The sequence below is a fragment of the Fistularia commersonii genome, chromosome 6 (assembly GCF_037954325.1).
Source record: "Fistularia commersonii isolate RoL2024-O1a breed Wild chromosome 6, RoL_Fcom_v1.0, whole genome shotgun sequence".
Taxonomy (NCBI): domain Eukaryota; kingdom Metazoa; phylum Chordata; class Actinopteri; order Syngnathiformes; family Fistulariidae; genus Fistularia; species Fistularia commersonii.
The window spans coordinates 11,025,345-11,046,287 of record NC_141289.1 but is presented as its reverse complement, the minus strand read 5'-3'; positions in this window follow the sequence as shown (position 1 = coordinate 11,046,287).

Below are 20,943 nucleotides of genomic sequence, written 5' to 3'. Positions count from 1 at the left end.
ACAGGCTCCCAATGGAGCCGCGGCGCACACACTCACACTCTCTCACACACAGACACACAATGCTTAATCACTAGTGGTGTTTCTTCATCTGAGTGAGTGAAAGTGGCACTAATACAGCACTGTAGTTTCACTTCTCATAAAGTCAACCAAATACTGCTCTCTGCATATTATTCTGCCAGTTGGCCTAGATGAGTCAAGACCACATAGTGATAATATGGTGCATCATAGATGCAGTTAAAGTAGAGTTTGCTACAAGATAGCTGAGAGATTTAAAGTAGTGAGTGTTCTGGATTAAAATTGCCCACCCTATTGATCAGAGAGGAGGCCCTTCGATCCCAAAAGCAACACGGTGAGACTGACTGTATGGTTACTTTGAAAATTGGCACAAGTCTGTCTTGCAAAACTAGTGTGTGTGTGTGTGCGTGTTTGCGTGTTTGCGTGTGTGCGTGTGTTTGTGTGAAACCGCAAGCTTTCATCAAGACCTTTATACCCAAAATGTCAGAGATGCCTCCTGGCTTAAAGCTGTAAAGCTCCAAAACCTTACATTCCCGGTGCTGTTACTAAAGTTTTTTTTCTTTCATATTTTAGAAGAAGATGGCATAGGTTTGCTTTGCATTCTTCAAGCATGCGGGGAAACAACAGAAGAAATAACTACATTTGTCAGACTACAGCCACTTTTTTGACCCCTGCATCAAATCAAGCTTATGTCCTGGGATGTAAGACACATCTCCAGCAGTTTGGGAAAATTAGACAAATGTTTGCGTGAGGTGTAGAAATACAAAATATAAGTCAGATGCTACTCATTTGTAAACTCCAATTCATGTATAGAATTTAATGACAGTTTATGCAGTGCTTAGAGACATGCACAGTAAATTGTCACCTAAACCTGCAGTATTTTGCTGTTGTCATTTTCTTCAATATCGTCTCTGGTTTGATCTGATTTATCTAAAAAAAATTCTGTGAGCAGTCCAATGCAACCTATTATTAAATGAATGCTTAATCATAATCATGCAATAGACATCTCTTCTGATATCATGCCATGAATGAGTTAATAGTCTAGGGTAAATGAGTTACAACTGGAGGATCATTACAGAGCTGAATCCTTGCACTCACCATTCTATTAAGTATATAAAATAAATAAGATTGAATGATGACCCCAAAGACCTGACACAGTGGAACAGCTTGCCCTGCCAATGCTGTATGATGATGTCATGGAAACCATTACTGGATGCCAAGTACACCACCAGTGTAATTTATAAAGACCTGACATGAACATTCATCTGTAATCAATGAATCCTGGGGATAATATGACGTCAGCTTAGTTTGGCGACAAAAAACCCTTCTTTTGGTTAATTTTGCCCTTTAAATGCACATTGTCCGATCAGCATTTAAAACACATTTGATTGTCGTTTTATTCAGATTCGGTTCCTCTGTTTGTGTATGCAATTTGCATTTGATTTGTACTATCAAGCTATAATTTTACTCTGCCGCGCCGCGTTAGTGTTAGTGTTTGAGCATTGTGTACATGGGCGTGCATGTGTTGCAGAAAAGTGCAGGCTGCCAAATGGTGAATCAGGAAATAATGAAGGAATGGCAGAGAAAGGACTCTTGGTTCGCATCCCCCCATGTCAAAACAACTCCATTGTGTCTTGCCTTCGAGCTGGGAAGTCCCCTGCTTGAAAGGCAATTCACATTTCCAACAGCGCCATAAAAGGGCTGTGTCGTACGCTGAATATCCTCCCCTTTCTTTCCTTCTTTCCTTCTTTCTTTCTCTCTCCCTTTCTTTTCTTCTTTATGTCTTACAATGGAGTGTAAGAATGAAATCATTGTCGCCATTTTAGACGGACGAAGACAATTTGGAAAGAGAGAGTGGAGGCATGGTCTCTGGCATGTTTATAGACTGCTCTGCCAGGCGATGGCAGGGAGACAAAGGAGGGTGAGGACAGAGTGCGGAGTGAGGGGATAAGGAGGAACCCGGAGATGGGAGAGGGACGAAGATAAAGAGCAAGTAGGGGGAAAAGATAAATGGAGGATTGCATGCGCAAGCAAGAAGTGGATGAAGTGAGGGATAGCTGGAGGAGAGACACTGAATGGGGGAGGGAAAATTTCCCTGCTCTTGTGACGAAGTCATTTACCCCTGGCTTATGCTTCTGGCGCTAACATACCCCCGGCCCTCCCAAGTGCAGCCATACACACCCATCGTAGACATTAATATAAATACAATTCTCATTCTATTAGTCTCCCCTCTTTCCCCTATGTAGCATACATCTCCCCTTGAGACTGATTATAGTGGTCCATTTGTGCGTACATGTCAGAATGACTGTGTGTGAGTGGTTTTATCCTTCCACGATTTGTTTTCCCGTGCTCGTGGCAGACACTTGCTCTAATAAAGTAAATGAGGCTGGGAAATGGCAAGACTCAAGGTGATATTTCAGCTAGCCACTCCCAAGCTGCAGCATGGTGCGGGGTGGGAGGGGTGGCCGTTGAGTGACTGAGCAAGATGTCTGTGTTTGAGTGAATGCGTTTTTGTGTGTGTCTCTGTCCGTACACTGGAATGATGTGTGATATTTCTCATGGCCCTTGGTCGCATAACTGTTTACAGTTTGTACTCTCCTGGATATCAAGGTCTGCCTTATTGGATGCAATTTATGAGGTTGAACTGTTTCCTTCTCTACAACAACTTAAGATAAATATCTTGTATTTTTGAACAAAAGAAAGCTTCTATGTTTTTTTTTTCGGAGTTCATATGGTGAAATGAAATCCTATATCTTTATAATGTAATATTGAGCAAAATTGCTAAAAGGATGAATACATTTTCTGCCACATAGGAATACCAAGGTGTTCAAATGACAAATATAAGGGGTTTAAATTGGCATTTGGTAAGTATGGATTGTATGAGTGAATGTTATGTACAACTTATCATTGCCCATGTACTACTACTACCTGTACTAATAATGATAATATTGGAATAGTATTGGAATATTGGAGATAATATTGGAGTGTCTCATGGCAAGAAGGTCCGTGGTTCAATTCTGACAGGCGGTCTTTCTGTTTGGAGTCTCCAAGTTCTCCCTGTGTCTTTGTGGTTTTCTTACTGTTCTCCGGTTTGTTCCGACAGTATAGAAACATGCAGCAGGTTCAATGGAGACCCTTAATTGTCCAGATGTGTGAATGAGAGAATGAATGGTTTATTATCTTTATGATGTATGAATGAGTGGGTGAATGGTTATGTCTTTATATGCGGCCCTGTGATCAACTTGCGACCAGTCAAGGCTGTAGCCTCTTGGCGAGTGACAGCTGGTATTGCCCCTGTTCCCCCTCGAGTGCAGGAACTAGCGGTATAGCTAATGAATGGATGAATAAAAATAATAATAGCGGCTTGAACTTGGCTATTTCCAAATTGTAGTATAAAAAGGAAAAAGACAGAATCTGATGTATATGCAGTCTGGTGGAAGTTGTGGCTGTCAGTGATACAGAGAAAATATAAAACAACCTGCTCATTAAATTGCGCTTTCCATATGAAAAATATGTGCACTAGGAGAAATAACTCAATCTGGGGTTATGTATAGTGATATGGCATCGGTGAACATCAAAAAAAAATTCAATACAAAATCCTGCCCTCAACAAAACTATTGAATTGAAACGGATCATGTTATTATCAGTGAATGTATCTCTTCAGGGAATATTTAGTTTTTCAACGTAGACGAACATGACATTTCTAGTGAACACAAAAACATGCAGCCCTTGTGTTTCTTCATAAGTTCTTCATGGGTCCTTACTGGTCAATTGTTTAGATTTTTCAATTCTTAGTAGCAACTAAATATGAAACATTAGGCGGCTTTCTGTTTATCTGAACAGCACAGTAAGACTCTGAAAAATCAATTCCCTCAAGGTAGAGTACGTTTTGGAAAATGGTAGGGTATCAGTCAATGGATAAACAAACAAACAAACCAGTTATAAAGGAGAAAATTGAAATGAGCAAGCAAGAGAAGTATCTTATTTGTATGCGTCGTCCTTCTCTGACTACACACTTATACTGAAATCTGATGAAACAAAGCCTCCCTTTCATTAAAAATAGCACTATAAGCTCTGAATTTATTCTTGTTCCAAAGGTAATGCAAAAAAAATACAATATAATGATGGAAAAAACTATGTTCGACTCATTGTGCTCTTTGTCCTCTATTTCTATTTTTCACAGATAGAGATAGGCACAAGGGACAAAGTCTCGCATTCTACATTGGCAGACAACAGTTTGAAATAAGTTCTCTGTTCCTCTGTTTAATATAAATATATATCCATTTATTATATTTATTTTTCTTAATACTGGAACTTGAGCTTTGGTGATTACAACTTTTTCAAGTCAGCCTCTGTGTTGTCACGGCCTGTCTGTTGTGTGATTATTCATTTGCATTTATGCAATAGCCTCATTTGATTCATTTGTTTATTTCTTCTTTCTTTCAAACAAAATCACACATAATCAAGTCAAGGAGTCAGTGTTAAGAAATTCCAAGGATTTGAGCTGTTTGATGTAAAACTGTGCCACATTAAAAGTAAATATTTCATCAATATGAAGAAAGATAATATTTTCAGCCGGGGGAATAAACATTAGCCCAAAAAGGCAGGTGGGGAGATGGTCTGGGCTGGATGTTGCTCCAGACTGAGCGAGGGGAAAATACTGAGTTGAGCAGTCAGTGGGCTGGCAAATAAATTCAAATTGTGAGATGAGGAGTAGCTTTCACATAATTCCTCTGTGTCTGTGGGTGCCTTTTGAAAAGGAGGGATGTATTTTACTTCTGAATATTGTTTATGGAATGACATCAGGACACAGGTGATCTTGATATTTTAATTAAGAGTACTGGTTAAAATAATTTTGATATTATTTGGAATAAAATCATTGTGCAGAGCCAAAGTTTAGGATTGTGACATATTTGAAAGACAGTTACTACATAAACTTCTTGTGCTGGTGTCCATCCCTTGCCCCTGGACTCAGAAAGGAGACAATGATGACCGCGATTCTGTGTCGACACATTGAGGCACGACACCTAAAAATGCAATCATTCAGTGTATGTGATCCTTCAATGTAAGGACATAAGGCTGCAGAAAGGGACTTGCATACATTTTGAAATATAAAACCTTTTCTGATAAATGAACTTAGGTTATCATTTGCTATTCGTTGTTCCTGTGTATCACAAGACTTTACAGAGAAGCTCCTAGTCTGTCTCACATTCTACTCTATTTTTTGTGTCTGAACTCAAACAATTCATTAAGTCATTTTTTTTTTTTTCTTATTTTTTCTTATTTGCTTCCCATTTACAAAGCTGTGACTGTGTTCGGACACTGAACAAAGAATTATATTGCATTAACATTATATAGCATTGAACCTTTAAGGAAGAAGGATACTCAGGCTGGGGCGATGGAATTGATGAACTACCCAAGCAAAATTGAGGAATTCTTTGCGGGTCGACTTCTCCATGCCACACATGCCATACTGACACACAAGTGCTTGCGCCCACCCAAACTACCAAGTACCTTTAATATAATGAAAAATATATATTGATGCACTCCTTTGAAATTTACCGCCGGGCCTTTTCAACATCTTTATCTTCTCCTAATCTGATGTTTCTGGTGCAGTGAAGCAATTTATAATGCAGCTGACTGTTATTCCACAGCTGATTGCCTGTAAGGACAACGGAAGAGATAATACCTGCAGGAAACCCAGCAAAGACTGCAATGAAAAGCTTTTATCTAGCAAAAATACCTTAGAATTATAAACTTAAGGTATTGTGAACATTGATAACTGTGAAATAAATTTAATTGTGGATAAATTCTTCCAAATAGCTATCAAATCTAAGTATCGGCCAGCAGTATAGGATCAATGTATAGTTTTTGAATAGCTATTGATGCTTTATTCTTTATATTGCATACTTTTTGATATAACTCATTAACATCATCTAGTTCAGGAAGTGCTAACTTGCAGTCCCAAAACTAGTTGAGGAAAAAAAAAAAAAAATGTTGAAATTGTTTGGGAATTGCAACATTCATACATGTGACTTGTTGACTATTTAATTCCATTCAGTTAGCTTTGAAATAATAATTTTCTTGAAATATTTCTTGTTTATTCCAAATATAATAGCATATGGTAGGTGAGACCATAAATATATTGCTTTAATAAAAAATGAGAGAAATGCAGAGATTGGACCTTTTTAATTGAAATAGAAAGTGTTTATGTTCTCTTTTCAGCAACATGTCACTTAACATAAAAATGTGAGGAATGTTTTTATAAATGTAAACCAACAAAAGGGGGCAGTTTTTAATGATACAGTTGATCTGAAACAGTTCATTTAGGATTATAGTGTGTTTTGAAAAGTGTAAACTATAAAGAAATAGCATTTTTTTTAGGTTAGAGTACAGTTATAGCACTAAAGCTTTATGTATTAATGAATGGAGATTTTTGTATTCTCTGGCCAAAGCGACCATGCTTTAAACATATTTCAGGATCATTCATACAAGATGTGTGCAGTTGAAGAAATATAGTGTCTATATTGACAGTAGGCTATTTTTGAAACAAGTAACATTCTTGGAAGATAAACATGAATGCATGAATGTGCCCACGGGCTGGATTAAACATGCATCCACCTTCACATGAACCATACAAAGATAAAATGCTTTTGCAGCGCAATTGAAATCATCCTTTGCATTTATTGAAAATAAATGTAATTTATTCTTTCACTTACTTCTAGAAGGACCTCTGTAATTTTGCTTCTCCGCAACTGGCAGAAAACAAGTTCACAAACAAGCATACGTCACCACATAAACATCAACATCAGCATTTCCTAAATGAAAGGTCAGTGCCTCCCTATGTCTAATATTAGTCCATGGCTGGAGAGCTTTGCTCTTCAAATAGGGCAAGATGTATTTGTATCAAGAAGCTCAGGGTATTACACCAATCTTTTTTATCCAAAGGACAATTTGGGGAGAAATAAGGTGAATAGATGTAATAATGACTTTCATGATTGCTGCAGGGAACCTCAGCACTACAGGATGGGGAGTAAGATGAAAATGAAGTGTATTAAAGTTTAAACAACTGGTTAAAGATCTGAAATTGTCTTCAGTATATGGTAATAGAAATAGAGGAAATCACCATGACTTCTCTTACTGCCTGACTAACAACTGAAAAATTGCTAATATTTTTGATTTATTGGGCTTCCCCTTCAACACAGGAATTATATAACAATTCATTACTTTTTTTCCACTGGCATCTTCAGCTAACACACCATCATCAGAGTCCTTCCCCTTGAGAGGTCAGGTTCAATTTTAGCTGGCCTTTGCTGATTGTTTCCATGAGTCCTGTCTTGTCCCGTCCTATTCAGTTTCCTGCGCTTACACCCCTCAGGACAAATAAACAAAATTTCCAAAAAAGCATCACTTACACAATGACAATTACAACATTGTAAACCCATGTTGTTGATTCCCCACGTTTGGTATTTTTATGTTCTTAGGCTTTACAAGGGGCTAATTTACAGCACAAAGTGTATTACAGAGAAATTACAGGGAAACCTCTTAAAAATTACTCAAGTACATCAAGGGAAATATCAAATTTATTCTCAGTAGTCTACCTATTCTTATTCTGTTAACCCATTCATACTTTGGTTCTTTCTTTCTTTCTTTATTCAATTTAGTGTCTTATTGATAAAATAAGTGCCTAATTAACAACACACTAAGATAACCCAGAGAGAATTTATTTATAATAAAATAAAAAATAAATAAAATAATGAATAAACAAATAAACTAAAAGCTGTTAAGCCTAGAAATAGCATTATAAATATAAGACGCAGTCGTTTACTTTAATGTTGCATGTCTATGCATGATATGTATATAAACACCCAGCGCAAAGTAATGTAATTTTGAATCTTAGGCCTAATTACGAACCCATCATCTCACAATAAACACAGATAATCCAAGAATAACCAAGTATATTCCATTCATTTTAAATTGCCAAAGAAACTTGCCTATATATAGTGAAATATATACATGTTTTATTTTCATAAGAAATAAAACACATAAACAAAACACAGCTCATAAATATCTAAAGATAGTCTGTATCTCACACTCAACTATGACAGGCCTCATCAATAACATGTACTGTTTTTTTTGATTTAATGTGATTTGTTTTTAACTAAACATATAATATTCTACCAGTGTTACCGTGCACATTCATTAGCCCACTTGTATGAACACAGATAAATACACTTTGACATTTTACATGATGAAATGAGATAGGTGGGATGTCAAATTCCATACACATCGTCTCATGTTCAGACCCTGTTTCTGATGTGAAGTGACACATTGTGCAGTTCCCTAGGTATGCCATTTGTGAAGACTGGATATAGATGATACTGGAGGACATCTAATGGATGGAGGGGACGGCCTACATAGCAAAGGGTTGAGAGAAAGCAGGACCAAAAGGCCAGGGGAAGCTATTGGGGCAGAGGAAGGATCATTATTATGCATCTCCAAAAGAGAACCAGCTAGACTGTATATTTTGTGCATATTTCAATGCATAAGCCTTGGCTCTGTCTTGTATCTATTCATTCATTTTTCTTTTTTTTCTCTTATAATTCAAGCATTACTCACTAGTAAGAATGTCCCTTCTCTATTTGAGGCCTGTTATTATGTCGCACCGAGTCTATTGCAGTTAATACCAATTATTATTTAGGACATATACTGCTTGCACTTGACACATAAGTGAATGACTTTATACTTTTGATTTATGGTTAATATCTATATGCAAGTAATGGAAAAGGAAAATAAGAAAAAAAATCATGAGACATCATCATGTTAACCGGAAGGAAAATGACATGAGGTCAGTGGCAGAAAGAACAAGAGCAATGGAAATGAGGGGATACAAGGGCAAAAAAAAAGACAGGAAAATGGGGAAGTCTGTGCTGAGAGCACTCAGAGCTGTGATTCTACAAGAAAGGACCTGGAAGAATAAGATGGTTGGTGAAGTTTAAAACCTGATTGTCCTGAAAATTTAACCAGAACACTAGGAGGAGGAAATAAAAGAGGAAGAGGAGGAAGAGAAAGACAAGGGAAGAGTTTGGCTCATGTAAAATAACCTCAAGCCCACAGGCTGACTTCCCTATGGGTTATTAGCCATGCTTGCAGAAATATAGCATCATTTTTGTTGACAGCCGCCTGAAAATAATTGGCCGATAACAACTCATCAAAATGCAGGAGACGTGTGATTGTATCACCCAGTTGTATCTGAGACAATCAGACGCAGTGTAAACGAGGCATCGTTTTATTTCTTTGTGGCAGTGTTGGGAGTAAAGTTTTGGAACTACCGACACACTGATTGATTTAACAGTGTGTGTGTGTGTGTGTGTGTGTGTGTGTGTGTGTGTGTGTGTGTGTGTGTGTGTGTGTGTGTGTGTATATGTGTGTGGATCAATATTGATTCTGAAGTGTGTTTTGTTTGAGTGCTTCAGGTTCAGGCATTTGAGGGTTGCAGGAATGCAACTATTGGACTGGACATGTCTATGAATTAATTTCTATTTTGTAATTACATTGTATAGAACAAATCATTAGAAAAATGCAAAATGAATGAGCTAAATCAGTGGGTGAACCACATGGCTGGAAAATGCTGCAAAATGATTTATCTAAAAACGGGTGGGTAAACTACGGCCCGCGGGCCACATCCGGCCCATTGGTCTTTTTAATCCGGCCCCGCCAAAGATTGGTGCAGAATTCATACTTGATGTGAATGATTAAATGATTGGACCAATGAATGTGGGAGCTCAAACAGGAGATCATTTCATTTTTGGAGGTACTTGAGGACTCTTGAGAATTTTCCTGAGCTGAATGACAAAGATTGGCTTTGTGATTTAGCCTTTACTGTGGACATACGGACACACATGAATGAGCTGGATATGAAGCTACAAGGGAAAAACTTGTTTGGGCATGAGATGCAAGCAAACGTCAGAGCCTTCAAAATCAAGCTGGTTTTATTTTCAAAGCAAATGTCGGACGAGTGTGATATGTACTGTTAACAATTTTTTTGTATGTATCGTATCATGTGCTGATATCATGACCTGGCCCGTCTGAGCAAAAAAGTTTGCCCACCCTTGATCTAAAAGGTGCTTTTGAGTTCTCTGTATTAGCTTGGACATGTTTTTCCATGCACATTTTATTTTAAACTAACACAATAATCTTGCAAATAAGCAATTGTTCAGTCATAGAAGTAGCTAAATGTGAAAAAAAAAATCTATTATAATTTAACGAAATCCCCGGCTGTGTTTGTAAGGTGTGTGCGAGCAAATAAAAGCATTTTCTTCAAATAATGAGAGCGACAACAGCATGTATACCAAGAGGTGAAACCTGAAGATCATATCATGTAATTTAAACAAGCGCAATGTTTTCTTTGAAATCTGGCAAGGGAAAGTATTTCAACAGTGCCTTAAACGTAACATTTTTAAAAATAATGCTTACAACTTTCCCTTCATGATTCCGTTTTCTGTCACTTGACGGGCTCAGTGTTGCTCATCACCCAGCAACTTCCCCAGGATTCTGAATCAAATATGTCCTGCAGCTCCTGAAGGAAATTGAACTAATTTATTTGTATTCGTAACCTGACAAAGATTGCAGAAGCTCTCTATGACAAGCAGTGTGTTTTGATCTCACTTTTTTTTTCTACCGTAATTGGCGTTCTTCTGGATGGCTATTGTTTACATACACAATTCCCCAACTAAATAGTTGAGCCTTGTGTTTGCAGTCATTTGATTTGCATCTCATTTACATGGCAGATGAATTTCAATCTTGCTGCGTTGCTCTCCTTGTCCCTTGCAAATAACTTCAAGTACAGGATTACTCTTGCAAATTACACTTTTTTCTACCTTTTTTTGATCATCTACATATCATGAAAGAAACATTTATTAGTGAGAAACTAAATATCTCTGTTTTGGGCTTCTCATTTAATGCTCAATGTTAAATTTTGCTCTTTGGCTCCCAGGGGTCTCTCAACATGTTGTATGTAGCTCAGTGGTACAGCGTATACTTCGCATATATGATGTCCTGGGTTCAATCGCCGGCATCTCTACTGCAAGTCACTTTGGTTAAAAGCATCTGCCAAATGACTGTAATGTAACATATTCATTTTGTGGATTTAGGAGAAATCCTTTGCTCATATGATATGCTCAACACCAAGCATTATTGACAGCACAATAAGTAAAACTTCACACCGAGCTTGCGATATATTGTTCAAAGAGTGATGGATATAGTACAGATACCATGAGACATGAAAATAATTTGGCTTTAGCAGTTGTACATTGTTGTTCTGCATATTTTCAAACATGGCATTAGCACGCTGTTTAACACATTTAGCACGCTGTTTTACTGGGAATGCATCACAACAGATGTAGAGCTTGTTTCCAGCCAAATGGTCCCATGCTCTTTGTATATTGATTTAATATTTTAATCAATTAATCAGTCCATGTTTGATGAATACTCTATAAAAAAAAATGTTACAAAAAAAATGAAACAATGACGAGACTATGCACAGTACCCGTGTGACCTTGAATGCAGAATAAGCACAATAAGCTAAGATTGTATGCTCCTAAGTTTTAGAATAAGAACCATGATGAACACTAAACATTTCTGAGTTTTTTGCTGAAAATTGTTTAGAAGAGGTGAGAAGTCAGACTTAAGCTCAAGGAGCATCTGAGGATAATCTTTACATAACTGTTATACAAAAACGATTTAACTGCCATACCTTCATCAAGTGAAAAAAATCAATAAAGATCTTAATCAGTACCAACTTTTGTTTTTTTTGGAATGTAGATATTTTAAGAGATTGAGTATGTAAAAGCAGTGGGTCATAAATCTAAAACTGCCACTTTTTAGTTTGGGATTTTATTATGATATCTATGAAAATAGATAAATAGGTAAATAAATTCATTATCTATACTGCTTATCCCACACTCAGGGATGTCACAGGAATGGTGGAGCCTGTCCCAGCTGAGAGGCAGGGCTCATGCTGGACCTGCTGTCAGTCAATCGCAGGGCCACATATAGAAACGTACAACCATTCTATCCCTCATTCACATGTCTGGGGAATTAACATTCCCAAATAAATCTACTGCATCTTTGGGAGGAATTCGGAGAACCTGGAGGAAACCAATGCAGACACGAGGAAATCATGCAATCTCTTAACAAATGCCTCCGGCCAAAATAGATCCACAACCTTCTTGCTGTGAGGTGGAAGCCTGAACCACCTGGCAACCGTGGTGCAATATCAGTATATAAATACATACATTTTTTTTTTGCATATTTTCTTGTCGACTTTTTTACTTACTTCTCAATCGTTCTGAGTCAACAAATCCCATCATTATAAGATAACAGGTACCTGGAGTGCAACCTGTTCTTTTATCATTCTAGAAATAGCCATTCTAACTAAGGTGTGTCTTTTGTGTCAATGTGCCAGATGTTGCTGAGGAACAGATACAGAATGAATACAGGTGCAAATAAAAATAAAACACATAGGAAAATTGATAGTTCCCAGCAGGAAAGCGCCTTTCCTTTAAATCAACCCTCTTTACCTTTAGTTGATACTTATACTGATGCCTCAACTCGTGAACTATTTCTTTCAAGCATCGGCGCTCTCTACTGGCGAACGACTCTTCTTGGGAGCATCTGCTGAGTTTTCCTCAATTAATGTCACCATAGGAGCTGGTTCATGTGTGTGCAAACTGTCAATTTACTGCTCCCTCTTTGTCCGACTGCACCGGATCTGCCCCGCTTCTTACCGTGCTCATTTCCCCCCCTCACTCTGCGTGAAGGCTGACTTCAGAGGGAAGGAGCCAGGAGACAGGATTATGAAGAAATCAAATACAGATTGAAGCAAAGTCTGAAGGTAAAACAAACAAACACAAAAAGAACATTTTGCAAGCCTGGAGAAGGCATAGGGACTGCAAAGGACAGATATTGAAAAACAGCGATAACGAAAAGATAGAGGAGTAATAACGGAGTCTTTATTTGTCGTTTGTGTACTCTTCTTTAAACACCTCCCGGTTCAGATGATTGACTGTAGCTGTAATCTTTACGGCCTTGCAGGGGGGACAGAGGCTGTTAAATGAAGGAAACCAGAATGTAAACTTTATGGCACTATTTATTGTCCGATAGGAATACATGCTGACAGATGGATTCCTCCAAAGCATGTTCACAAACACACACACACACAGAAATCTGTACAAACTCCTTAATGTTAATACTTTGGTTTATGATCTATGTAAGTGTAGAAGAAGAACAAAATATTATATTATAGGATATTTTTCCATACCTAAAATAGAGAAAAAACTGATAAGAAACTATACAGTTACGTAATGTGTAAACAGGCTTGAGCGAATAACAAATTTGCCGCACAAAGGATGTGCCAGGAACTATTTATCAAAACTTCTGAAAGGTTTGTTGTCTCTGACCTATAAGAGCCACTTCTCTCCATTCTTTTTTTTTCTTTTTCTCATAGAACTGCATTCTTAAAGATATGAGCTGACACTACTGCCATATAACATCCCAGAAAATATAGGTGTATGCTCTGTGACTTTTATAAAACTGTCAGTAATAGGCATTGTCTCTTGCCTGTGCTGTAGATAACATAATTAACAGCAGTTTTGAGGTTACATCTGTGGCTTCCTCTTGACATCGGTAGCTCGTCTGGTGTCTATTCCATGCCATGGGTGGTAACCTCTTTGGATATTTGTAACCATGGCAGCGACAGACTTTTTTTCCTTGAATGTCTTATTGTATGTTGAGAGTGAATAGCTGTTTAGATAAAATCCCTGAAAACTAAGTGTGTGCTTTGTCAAATATCCATTTAGTCACCGTGTGAATAAAAAAGGGGCGTAATTGTAAATTTCACCTTTTATTATTCGTGGCCTCTCAGCCAGTCTCCATGTCAGGTCTTATCAATGCCGTTCTTGCAGGGAACAGTGGCATGAATTTTTAATTTAGTATTAGAGAAGATTAAGTTTATTCTTTGTTATATTAAAAAAAAAATCAGTTCATATTTACCCACAAATGCTTTTCAGTAAGGTCGAAAAACTGCAGTAATACTAATTTCAGTCACTATAAGAGTGTGATACATATTTTTTTAGTTACTATTTTACAGCAAATTGCACACTGGCGTGGAACATTTAAACATGTTCAGTGGCTGGACATTTTCCATAAGTGTGGATTTTCTCAACAACTAAAATCAGTGCAAAATGCAAACTTTGCAGCTTCACTTACTTCAAACTTCAAGGCTTTTTGTGTTTTCACCAGTATTAAATCCTTTGTCGATCTGTTTGACTCTTTTTAATTTACTGTAGACCGCATCATTTGAAGCTCCTGCCAATGCACAGACAACATTTGCTGTTATTTAATGTGTTTACAATCACAAAGGGAGGATATATGGTCCTGACAGTTTTGTGAAAAAATAAATGTTCATTAGAATAAGAAATTACTAGCCTCCAGGGGACCTGCATTAAAAGAAGGTGGCTTTGAAGTAATAAGAGGAATAATAATGAAATAGCTCCAAAACCTCTTAATGCTGAGGGACAGAATGTGAGGACAGTGCCTCACAAGTGGATAAGTCTGAATGAAACAACTCATACAGTCTCCCTGCAGATATCTAATCCATTTTGCTCATGATGTGACACTAACAAAAGCTTCCTCACTAAACATAAATATCGTCTTCTTCTCCTTTCAGCTTTTCCCTTCAGGTGTCGCAACAATGAATCAACCTTCTCCATCTAACCCTATTCTTTATCCTCCTCTCTCACACAAACTATCTTCATATCCTCTCTCACTATGTTCATAAATCTTCTCCTTGGTCTTCCTCGAGACCTCCTGCCTGGCAGCTCCAATTCCAGCATCCATCTACCAATATATTCACTATCCCTCCTCTGTACATGACCGAACCATTTCAGTCTTTCTGCCTATCTCTCCAAAACATCTAACATGTGCTGTTCCTCTGATGGACTCATTTTTGATCTTATCCATCCTGGTCACTCCCAAAGAGAACCTCAGCATTTTCATCTCTGTAACCTCTAGCTCTGCCTCCTTTCTAGGCCATACAGCATTGCTGGTCTCACCACAGTCTTGTACACCTTTCCATTCATTCTGGCTGATAGTCTTCTATCGCATAGAACCAAATTTATAATTGCCGCAATTACGCACATCCCCCTTTTTCTTAAAAATGGGCACCATCACACTTCGTCTCCATTCTTCAGATGTCTTCTCACTGTCTAAGATCCTGTTGAATAATCTAGTCAGAAACTCTACCCCTGCCTCCCCCAGACACTTTCACACCTCTACAGGTATATCATCAGGACCAACTGCCTATCCACTCTTCATCCTCTTCAGTGCCTCCCCCACTCACATTTAATATTCTCTGCTACTTTGTGGACTATAATAGTCACCTCTTCTACCCTTGCCTGTCTTTCATTTTCCACATTCATCAGCTCTTCAAAGTACTCTTTCCATCTTCCCATCACTCTTCTAGCATCTGTCAATTCATTTCCCTCTCTGTCCTTGATCACCTGGACCTGTTGTACATCCTTTCCATCTTTATCTCTGTTATACCAACCTTGCTACCTCTGTCTTTACCTTACGCTGTATCTCACTGTACTCCTGTCTGTTCTCTGAAGTCCCTCAGTGTCCCACTTCTTCTTTGCTCACCACTTTCTCTGTATATACTCCAGCACTTCCTCATTCCAACACCAAGTCTCCTTATCTACATTCCTTCCAGGTGATATACCAAGTCCTCTCCCACCTGTCTCCCTGATAACATTAGCTGTAGTTGTCCAATCATCTGGAAGCTTTCCCTAACCACTCAGAGCCGTTCTTAACAGCTCCCTGAAAACCATACAACACTCCTCCCTTTTCAGCTTCCATTACTTTGTCCTCTGCTCTGTCTTTGTCCTCTTTCTCTTCCTTGTCACCAGTCATACAAACCACCATTCAATGCTGTCTGGCTACACTGTCACCTACAACTACTTTGGAGTCACTGATCTCTTTCAGTTACCTTGTCTATACAATATTTAGTCTACCTGGGTACTCTTCCTCTGGACTTATAAGTTACCCTATGTTCCTGTCTTTTCTGGACAAAAAGTGTTCCCTACAGCTATTTCCATCATTTTTTGCAAAGTCTACCACCATCTTTCCCTCTGCTTTCCTATCCTGTATACAAAATCTACCCATCACTTCTTCACCTCCTTAATTGCCTACACCAACATGCCCATTAAAGTCTGCACCAATTACCACTCTTTCATCGCTGGGGACATTCTACATCACTTCATCTAATTCATTCCAGAACTTCTCCTTCTCAAAATCTCATCCAACCTGCAGGGCATAGCCATTAACAAGATTGAGCATCACACCTTCAATTTCCAATTTCAGTTTCATAAGTCTATCTGACATTCTTTTCCCCTCCAGAACATTCCTAACAAACCTTCCTTGAAGATAACTACCACTCCATTTCTCTTCTTGTCAGTACCATGTTAGTACAATTTAAAGCCTGCTCCTAACTACCCTTACTACCCTTACTACCCTACTACTAACTACCCTTACTACCTTTCCACCTGGTCTCCTGGACATACAGTATATCCATTTTCCCTCTCTGCATCATGCCTACCAACTCTCTACTGTTTCCTACTTTGTAAATATAAACAGTACAATGACAACGATATAAAAATATAAATATATAAATAAAACATATGTATAATAATACATATTTAGCTTCTATATAGCCTCTAAATAAAGCATATTCATAATAATAAATATCTAGCCTCTCGAAACTTGTGGGAAGCAAGGTTTTGGAAGGAAGTGAACACAAAACTACCTTATAACTTTAAATTCCCATTCAATCAAAAAACATAACGAACGAAACAAGAGTAAGAGATGGGGAAAAGAAACATAGAATGATAAACTTTCTGAGACAATTCTTTTGAGCCAATCATGTTTTCAAACCGAAACAGCTGGCAAGAAGCAACCATGCATGGAGTATCTTCGGCAGACTTTTATATAATACAGCAGCCAGCATACCTCTCCCCATTTTCCTAGTACCATCCAGCCTAAATTAAATATGTTGTTATGTAGACAGCCTTAGGTGCTGGCAGCTCACTCTGAGTAAACATCTGTCCGATATTGGCTGGAAGTGGCACAGTCCAGGACATGGAATCACTGACATGAGTTCACCATAAATCACCTGCTGTCTTCATGGTGCCAATTTCATTAGGTTTGGGTATGCTCTCTTCATGTTTCCTTAACAGTTCCTCCCAATTTTTTTTTTTTTTTTACTGCCATTCCATTTATTCTCCTCTACCCGTGAAAATGGACAGGTTCCCTCTGAAGACAGACCTCTCATTGTGAAGCCTCTTGAGGCGAACTCATAATAGAGGCATACTGACACACTACCATGTCAGTTTTAACATGTACACGCAAATGTGTGTATTCACCCACACAGACAGAGGACATTATATTGTGCTTTAGCCTTATCCATAAGCTCACACTAATTCAGAAGCTGTGCTGCAGACGAGAAAGCTAAAATAATTGGTCTGTGGGGAGCCCTGTTTTTGTCTGTGGTGGTAGAAACAGCTCAGTGATAAAAGGCAAAGATTCACAAATCAAAATAACATAGGAGGTATCCGGCAGCCTGGCCCTGAAGGAAAACGACAATGTCAACTCCACGTGTTTCCTTTAAAGACTAGAGAATCCCCTCTGAAAACAGCTAAACTTACCACATATGCCGTATGAAAGCACTCACTTTTTCTCAGCAACCCACAGCTCATCAGATTTTTTTGTATTTAGAAAAGCTCAAATTTGTTTTCTTGCATTACTCTGGTGCCATTTTTAATGCCTTGTAACAACACGTAAATCATTGAAGATTTTTTTTTCAAGCATTTTTTTTTGTTTTATCCGAGTAAGTCAGAGCAAATATGTTTTCGGAGAGATGCCTGATTCACTGTTCTATAAATAGAACAGCCTTCACCCACTCAATTAGAATAGCAGCCAGGAATTACAGTTTTTGCCATCAGCAACTATTAGGGTCTGTGGCATTTGAGGTCCGTTACACTGGAAGGAGAATCGCATCTTTGTGAGTCTGTCAGACTATATCCCTGCTCTTTTCTTCTTCTTTTTTTCCAATTCATGAATGACACGATCCACATATTTCTAGACACTGTCGGGTTGTCGTTTACATTTGATCTGGGCTTGTCAATGATACAATTGTGCCATCTTGATGTGAAGCTATTCACAAAGAATTCTGACGAGATTACTAAAGCCCTCCCGAGGTGTTTAGTCAAACGGCTATATGTGCCATAAATATATATATGTGTGTATATATATATATATACCTCAATTTTCAAAGTGGCCATCACTTCCTCTTTACATCCCAACATTTTCGTATTGCATCAAATGTTCTCCATCCTGTACGTGGGACTTGCCTTTTTTCTTTTCTCAATTTCTCTGTCCTGATCTCTACTTTTTTGATGGTTAACAGGGGATATGGTTGATTCTTAAAAAGTTAAAGTTTCCGCCTCTTACTTGTGCTCTGCATCAGGGAAACTAAATCAAATCAGCTTCTCTCAAAATATATGCATTTGTTGTGCTCTCTCTTGATCAATGATTGCTGCAGTAGCAAATGTGGAACACAACTTAATTTCAGATAAATTCAACAACCTTGAATTAAATGGATGATGAAAATGCAGCAAAACTAAATATTGTGAAAATTGAAACACTGCTAAGATAGGAAGAATAATTGAGTTTTGTACTGTATTGTCAAAATTATGTGCTCACCAAAGGGCCCTTCAAACCATAGCACTATATACAGACAAACTAATATCATTTTCTGGTTTGATGGATGTACAGACATGACAGAGAACTGAGTTGAATATCAACTCCCTGCCTTATACAGCTGTGGACCTAATGCCATTGGAAAAGAATGCAGGGAACAATGCAGTAATTGCAGCCTCACTCAAAGCCAAAGCTTTGTGAACCATGAACAGAGAACTTCGGGATGGCGGTACCCATTATTTTCATCATCTCCATAGGTCTACGGCAGGGATTTCAACACACACACACACACACACACACACACACACACACACACACACACAAGCTAAGTCTCTAACAGCCACTCTAGCAAACATTCCTGGCAATATTATGAATATTTGTGTTTGTTGTCTTTACCCACTACCTTATTTAATCATTTACTTACATACCAAGGTTGCGCTTTATTATAGACTTTTATTATGTGGTCAAAGTTGGTCATGGATGTCTTGGTCTTTACATTGACCTTGTACTTGATATAAGATATCATGATTATATAAGATAAGATATTTCATCATTTTCATAATATCATTCATCAGTGAATTTCATTACTCTGAAGTAGAATGTTTTTTTTTTCTGGCTATTCAAGCTTAATAAAGGTATGGCTTAACTTGCATGGAGACTGAATTTGGTGCTAAGAGATCCTCCACACACATGCAAATAATGCACACAGACAAACAAACAAAGTAACAAACACTGCTTGTAATCCCTCTATAATCATCAGCTTGAATGTTTTTTTTAAAAAGAAACCTTGACCTGCACCACTCGTTGTCCCAGCTAATTACTGCATATTGTTTCAAAAATAGTTGTTAAGTGCGCATTGGTTATTCTGAAGAGCCCTATCAAATACAAATTCCCATTTGTTCATGGTAGACAACACAGTTAATATAACTGTACTGTTAACTGAGACTGTAAAACATGCCAGTTGGACATCTTGATTTAATCATTTTCACGAGGCTCATTATCTGCGATATATTCAGTTAAAAGGTGATTCTGTGTCACAAAGCAATCAGACTGTGGTTAGTTTTCTAAGTGTTATTTATATATATATTCATATGTTTGTGTGTGTGAGTGTGTTTGTGTGTGTGTGTGTTATTGTGTCTTCTTTCTTACACGCGAGGTAAATTGTAGCCCTTAAAGCAATGTTCTGTGGGCATCATGTCCATCATATTTGGTTCTTATTGGGGTCACATGCCATATGTTTTGATCCTGGCACAATGACAAGGAAACTTTCCCTTTGTATTAGTTCTTCAAAGATTCTATACCCACTGCTACTACCTACCCTTCAGCTTTTGAGCTGTGGGAGGAAATTCAAGGAAGCGAAACAAGAACAAGTTGCAAACTGCAAACAGAGATCACATCTGAGATCTCTTAGAACAACCCAGAAAAAAACATGTTCACATAGATAGTGCAAAGCCAGATTTTATTATAGCTCAAATTGTAGCCAAAGTCCATTGTAGCCCTTTTTTGATGTACCAAACTTGTTTCGCTTAAGAATTATCTGAGATGTATGAGGGGATCAAAGGCCCTTCCGTTTCTCTCACAAAGGTTTTAAGACATCAGCAGACATACTTGATAAACCTTTGAAAGTCAGTGAGTCTGTGTCGCATGTTGAAATGAGTGGCATTTTACTACGGCAATAATTGCATTGTAAAACAGATTAACAGAGTAAAAAAAATAGACCATCACTTTGGGTCAGAAGTAATTGTAGATTACAAGGAAATTCTTGTCAAAATCTTCTCGTCTTGGCAACTAGACTTGAATTTCTTCACTTGACAACGTTTCGCTCCTCACCCGAGAGGCTTCTTCGGTTCTAATGACCTATGGGGAGTGTCCGAAAGATTTTGGGGGTGAAACATCTTCACATGTAGAAATTCGAGTCAAGATGCCAAGACAAGAAGATTTCGACAAGAATTCACCATGACCTGACTGAGAACCTCCACAGACATTCCAAGGAAATGCATTGCCATTCATTATCCTCCCTCTTAAACCACCTGCTACAACTGTTAACACAGACAACTTTCAGCGTTATGTTAATTGACTCAAACAGAAACTGTTGATTAAAAAAGGAAAAAAAAA